A 7743-nucleotide genomic window follows, 5' to 3' on the forward strand; every position below is an offset into this window, starting at 1 on the left:
AGCTGTGAAGTACTACAGCTGCGGACCCTTTGGGTGCTGGGCAGTCAACAAGAATGATGATATTTTCTTAATGAGTGTAAGATCTGGGAAAGAGTGTGAGAGCTGGAGTAGAGTAGTAGAGGATGGAGAGTGTCAGTTATTTTAAAACTGTTTCATATTATAACTGTTGAAATTGTCCTAAAACCCTGATTAAATCTGTTTGTTTCCAGCTGAATCAAGACTGCCAAAACAAGGGGTGGAGTCACATTGAAGGCAAGCTTTCCATGATTGAGGTGGCAACTGATGGTAGTGTCTTTGGGGTCAACTCTGTGGGTAGTGTTTATACCAGGTAAGGTTGCTACTGAACTATGTGAATAGTTCCACCCTTTTCCCCTCCAGTTGTAGTAATAACTTATACTTATTATTCTTTATGTATAAATCTTATACTTACTGTACATTCTTTGTGAAGCTCTTTACAGAAACACTTAAATAGATACATATATCAATTCTGGCAAGTGAAATCAGATCTAAACATATAATAGACTTATAAAGAAATGTGTAGACAGTGTAAGGTAAAATATGTAAAAGTTGGATGTCCTTTAAAGCTACAGTTTGTAGTACACAGACATCCCACCACTTGTTTTGGTAAACATCTGAGGTATGTAGCTAGACAAATGTAACCACTCTCAAAGTCTGCTGCCTCAGTTAGTATGATGGCAATTTGCATATACTCCAGAATGTTGTGAAGAGTGATCAGATGAATTGCAATTAATTGCAAAGTCCCTCTTTGCCATGCAAATGAACTGAATCCCCCACATTTCCACTGCATTTCAGCCCAGCCACAAAAGGACCAGCTGACATCATGTCAGTGATTCTCTCATTAACACAGGTGTGAGTGTTGACGAGGACAAGGCTGGAGATCACTCTGTCATGCTGATTGAGTTCGTTTAACAGACTGGAAGCTTCAAAAGGAGGGTGGTGCTTGGAATCATTGTTCTTCCTCTGTCATTCATGGTTACCTGCAAGGAAACACGTGCTGGCATCATTGCTTTGCACAAAAAGGGCTTCACAGGCAAGGATATTGCTGCCATTAAGATTGCACCTAAATCAACCATTTATCGGATCATCAAGAACTTCAAGGAGAGCGGTTCAATTGTTGTGAAGAAGGCTTCAGGGCGACCAAGAAAGTCCAGCAATCGCCAGGACCATCTCCTGAAGTTGATTCAGCTGCGGGATCTGGGCACCACCAGTACAGAGCTTGCTCAGGAATGGCAGCAGGCAGGTGTGAGTGCATCTGCACGCACAGTGAGGCAAAGACTTTTGGAGGATGGCCTGGTGTCAAGAAGGGCAGCAAAGAAACCACTTCTCTCCAGGAAAAACATCAGGGATAGATTAACATTCTGCAAAAGGTACAGGGATCGGACTGCTGAGGATTGGGGTAAAGTCATTTTCTCTGATGAATCCCCTTTCCGATTGTTTGGGGCATCCGGAAAAAAGCTTGTCCGGAGAAGACAAGGAGAGCGCTACCATCAGTCCTGTGTCATGCCAACAGTAAAGCATCCTGAGACCATTCATGTTTGGGGTTGCTTCTCAGCCAAGGGAGTGGGCTCACTCACAATTTTGCCTAAGAACACAGCCATGAATAAAAAATGGTATCTACCACATCCTCCGAGAGCAACTTCTTCTCCCAACCATCCAGGGACAGTTTGGTGACAAACACTGCCTTTTCCAGCATGATGGAGCACCTTGCCATAAGGCAAAAGTGGCAACTAAGTGGCTCGGGGAACAAAACATCGATATTTTGGGACCATTGCCAGGAAACTCCCCAGACCTTAATCCCATTGAGAACTTGTGGGCAATCCTCAAGAGGCGGGTGGACAAACAAAAACCCACAAATTCTGACAAACTCCAAGCATTGATTATGCAAGAATGGGCTGCGATGAGTCAGGATGTGGCTCAGAAGTTAATTAACAGCATGCCAGGGTGGATTGCAGACGTCTTGAAAAAGAAGGGTCAACACTGCAAATATTGACTCTTTGCATCAACTTAATGTAATTGTCAATAAAAGCCTTTGACACTTATGAAATGCTTTATTATACTTCAGTGTTCCATAGTAACATCTGACAAAAATATCTAAAGACACTGAGGCAGCAGACTTTGAAAATTTATATTTGTGTCATTCTCAAAATGTTTGGCCACGACTGTACATGTTGGTGGGGCAAACTGAACAAATTGTTTTAGATACATTCCAGCAACGCCACGACACAACACAACATTAAACCAGTGGTGTAAAAGGTATTCAATTGTCATACTTGAGTAAAAGTAAAGATACCTTAATAGAAAATGACTCAAGTGAAAGTCACCAAGTAAAATACTACTTGATTAAAAGTCTAAAAGTATTTGGTTTGAAATATACTTAAGTATTAAAAGTAAATGGAATTGCTAAAATGTACATAAGTATCAAAAGTACAAGTAAAAATTCCTTATTTTAAGCAAACCAGACGGCACAATAAATTGATGGATCGCTAGGGTCACACTTGAACACTGAGACAACATTTACAAACAATACATGTGTGTTTAGTGAGTCCACCAGTTCAGAGGCAGTAGGGATGACCAGGGATGTTCTCTGATAAGGGTGTGAATCGGACTATTTGCTTTTGGGTGTCAGGGAAAATGTATGGAGTAAAAGCACATTATTTTCTTTAGGAATGTAGTGAAGTAAAAGTACAAGTTGGCAAAAATATAAATAGTAAAGTAAAGTACAGATACCCCCCAAAATACTTAAGTAGTACTTTAAAGTATTTTTACTTAAATACTTTACACCACTGCATTAAACAATCCATTAATTGCAGTATAAGGGTGACAGACAGTGCCCACAAACTAGGGCCTACATAAAGCTATCCCGACAGCAGAGCTTTCCTTTCAGCACCATGGAGTGAATCCTTACCACCAATACACCTGGCTATCAGCGGAGCCTGGCAACCTGGTCTCAGAGTAATTAGTATTATTCTGTACGTAAATCCGAGACCACTATTTAGTACGATATGTTACATTTCGTATGGGATTTATTCATTTGTGGATGTCCATTACCATTTTCACACGATATGTTACGAATTATAATTTGTATTATATTTTACGAATTTGCAAAGCGTACAATGTGTTACATATTCTGGTTAGGTGGCTAACGTTAGCTAGCAGGCTAATGTTAGCTAGGCTAGGTTAGGGATTAAGTTTAGGAGTTAAGTTAAAGGGTTAAGATTAGGGGAACGGTTAGCTAAAAGGTTTAAGGTTAGGCGAAGGGTTAGCTAACATGTTCAGTAGTTTTAAAGTACCTAATAAATAGTAAGTAGTTGAAGTTGCTAATTAGCTAAATTGCTAAAGCTAGCCGTGATGTGATTCAAACGCGTTATACGCCCACCCATCCACCCAGACTTAAGTAATCATATGTCATACCAAACCTAACATATCATACTCATTTGAGTGTCCCAGACTTACGTTTATGAGACCAGGCTGAGCCTCGTCTGGCAGCAATACAGTTCATTCGGCCTAATTTACTGCATTTTTAAAAACATAGCTGATATGGCTGATTTGCTTAAATAAATATGGTTTACATTGATTCCTTGTGGATTTGTGTAACTTGATAAGAATCACTATCTGCTTCAATAATAGTGAATGCCGACATGAGTTTAGACTTTGAACCATACACAAACATTATTACATTCATGTTCAGTAAATGAATCATGTTTGTTCTGATCATTAGCAAACGAGCTGCGACGAGGTAGGCCTATTCCTTCAGTACTTTCAAAATGGACACTGACTGAAATTCAGATGTTAGTTCAGATAAATTCAGCAATGTGCTGAGGCCTTAAAATGGTGTAAAATAGTCATTTGTTTGAGAAATTGAAGTAATAGCATTTCTAAGGTATTTGAATAACGCGCCCCGGGATTCCACTGGCTGTTACGTAGGTGGGACGAAATCGTCCCACTGGCCCTAGAGAGGTTAATACCTTTACTCTTCTTTAAATCACCACACACACACACAGAGAGAGAGAGAGAGAGAGAGAGAGAGAGAGAGAGAGAGAGAGACGGTTAGCCTACCATTTGAAGTATTTTATTAGGCCTTTGTGGTCTAAAAAGGAAGGAAAATACAATCACGAGGATGCACTTTTATAGGCAATATACCGACTCTCAGACAGCGCATTGAGCAAACAAAACAACACTTGCAAAATCAACTGGAATTACATGGGTCTATAAACAAACTTTTTGTTGAAAATAAATATTTGAATGGAAAGAGACTGTCACTGGCAAACATGGTTACAGACCCAACAACATTGTATAGTGTCCCCTCCTCATGGAGAAAAACACCTGAGCTAATTATAATACACAAAGTAAGCAAAACAATTAAATGCATAAGTCAAAAATTACCTAAAATTATGAACAATATACTAATGAGATAGACCTATATAAGCAACATAACAATTGAGATGTACAAAATACAGCATAAGGGAACAATGAGCGGATAAGAGGGAAGCCATCATTTTGATTAAGACATTAATGAGCGAGTTTAAATGGACGTAGTTGATATGCCTATTTGTTTCAGCACTTTTGAAATGGACAGCAACAGAATGGGCCGTTCTTACAGTATTCTCCCTATACACCAAGTCAGAACCGTAGGATAAATAACAGGGGCATATAAGCAGACAATAAAAGCTCCTACAATATTCAATGATGACAGTTCTCTAAAACTGGCTATTGGCTACAGGTGCACCACCCGTCAGAACATTCAGCTAAGTTTTGAGGGGGAGAGGGAACAAGTTCTTATGGTGAGACACATGGGCTACCGGCATACTACACAACATACCTTAAGTGTTACTTTCTCAGCTACAGTTTACATATCTCCCTGGCATACTACATAATTTATGCAGCAGTTTACAATAAATATTTTTGGACTCACCATTGTTGTGCTGTGCTCACTTGAACAGGAAGGTGGCATGGCAGTCCCTCTTGTGGGCAAACTTTGTCATCATGAAACTTTGTCATCAAAGTCTGGCATTCTCTGGATGAAGTCATGCTGGATTGGTGCATGGCCAATGATTTCAACCTTTTCTGGCCCATAGTGTTGCGTGTGAATGTTTATCCTTTTAAGCTTGATAATGAGACCCTTTCAGAAAGATGTTTTCAAACCTTAAACCTAGACTTGGACCACACACCATCTCCACCGAATAGCAGGCAGGGAAAGCAAAATAGTGATTGCTTTGCGGCACTTGCAATTAGCCACTGATTCCTTCCAAACCACTCATTGTTGAATTTGTGATTTTCAACTTGTCGTGTAATGTTTATGTCCAGTGGCCGATGAGCAAAGAGATGTTTTATTTATAATTTATCTTCATATGACAAGGATTGGAAAGTATTTCCCAGTAGATTGTCAATGTGATTCATGATGATGAATGCTTGTCTTGCTAGCTAGCATGCTAGCTAAGATTTGGAAAGTATGATGTTGACATGATCAGTCCAATCAAATTTACGGTATAACGTAGCCTACAGTGTCGCCTGAAACCGCATTTTATGAATGCGGTTTCATGTGCTTCCATAGACGGCAGCATAAGAGTTCTGTATTTCTATCCAAGTCTGTACCCAAACAATTCGAGCTTCTACTTCTAAAAATGCACCTTTCCAGAAACAAGTCTCTCACTGTTGCCGCTTGCTATAGACCACCCTCTGCCCCCAGCTGTGCCCTCGACACCATATGTGAATTAATTGCCCCCCATCTATCTTCTGAGCTCGTGCTACTAGGTGACCTAAACTGGGACATGCTTAACACCCCGGCCGTTCTACAACCTAAGCTTGATGCCCTCAATCTCACACAAATTATCAATGAACCTACCAGGTACAACCTCAAATCCGTAAACACGGGCACCCTCATAGACATCATCCTAACTAACTCGTCGTCCAAATACACCTCTGCTGTTTTCTATCTCAGCGATCACTGCCTCATTGACTGCATCCGTAATGGGTCTGCGACCAAACGACCACCCCTCATCACTGTCAAACGCTCCCTAAAACACTTCTGCGAGCAGGCCTTTCCAATCGGCCTGACCGGGGTATCCTGGAATGACATTGACCTCATCCCGTCAGTAGAGGATGCCTGGTTATTCTTTAAAAGTGCCTTCCTCACCATCTTAAATAAGCATGCCCCATTCAAAAAATGTAGAACTAGGAATAGATATAGTCCTTGGTTCACTTCAGACCTGTCTGCCCTTGACCAGCACAAAAGCATCCTGTGGCGTTCTGCATTAGCATCGAACAGCCCCTGTGATATGCAACTTTTCAGGGAAGTTAGGAACAAATATACACAGGCAGTTAGGAATGCTAAGACTAGCTTTTTCAAACAGAAATTTGCATCCTGTAGTACAAACTCAAAAAACTTCTGGGACACTGTAAAGTCCATGGAGAATAAGAGCACCTCCTCCCAGCTGCCCACTGCTCTGAGGCTAGGAAACACTGTTACCACCGATAAATCCACTATAATTGAGAATTTCAACAAGCATTTCTCTACGGCTGGCCATGCTTTCCACCTGGCTATCGCTACCCCGGTCAACTGCCCGGCACCCTCCACAGCAACCCACCAAAGCCCCCACCATTTCTCCTTCACCCAAATCCAGATAGCTGATGCTCTGAAAGAGCTGCAAAATCTGGACCCCTACAAATCAGCCGGGCTTGACAATCTGGACACTATCTTTGTAAAATTATCTGCTGAAATTGTTGCAACCCCTATTACTAGCCTGTTCAACCTCTCTTTCCTATCGTCTGAGATTCCCAAAGATTGGAAAGCTGCCACGGTCATCCCCCTCTTCAAAGGGGGTGACACTCTAGACCCAAACTGCTACAGACCTATATCTATCCTACCCTGTCTTTCTAAGGTCTTCGAAAGCGAAGTTAACAAACAGATTACCGACCATTTTGAATCCCACCGTACCTTCTCCGCTATGCAATCTGGTTTCAGAGCTGGTCATGGGTGCACCTCAGCCATCGATAAGAGACATTACTGTGCAGCCGTATACATCGACCTGGCCAAGGCATTCGACTCTGTCAATCACCACATTCTTATTGGCAGACTCGACAGCCTTGGTTTCTCAAATGATTGCCTCGTCTGGTTTACCAACTACTTCTCTGATAGAGTTCAGTGTGTCAAATTGGAGGACCTGTTGTCCGGACCTCTGGCAGTCTCTATGGGGGTGCCATAGGGTTCAATTCTCGGGCTGACTCTCTTCTCTGTATACATCAATGATTTCGCTCTTGCTGCTGGTGATTCTCTGATCCATCTCTACGAATAAGACACTAATCTGTATACTTCTGGCCCCTCTTTGGACACTGTGTTAATTAACCTCCAGACGAGCTTCAATGCCATGCAACTCTCCTTCCGTGGCCTCCAACTGCTCTTAAATGCAAGAAAAACTAAATGCATGCTATTCAATCGATCACTGCCCGCACCAACCACCCGTCCAGCATCACTACTCTGGACGGCTCTGACTTAGAATACGTGGACAACTACAAATACCTGGGTGTCTGGTTAGACTGTAAACTCTCCTTCCAGACTCACATTAAGCATCTCCAATCCAAAATGAAATCTAGAATTGGCTTCCTATATCGCAACAAAGCATCCTTCACTCATGCTGCCAAACATACCCTCGTAAAACTGACCATCCTACCGATCCTCGACTTCGGCGATGTCATCTATAAAATAGCCTCCAACACTCTACTCAA

The sequence above is a fragment of the Salmo salar genome, chromosome 17 (genome assembly GCF_965601325.2).
Source record: "Salmo salar chromosome 17, fSalSal1, whole genome shotgun sequence".
NCBI classification, from domain to species: Eukaryota; Metazoa; Chordata; class Actinopteri; order Salmoniformes; family Salmonidae; genus Salmo; species Salmo salar.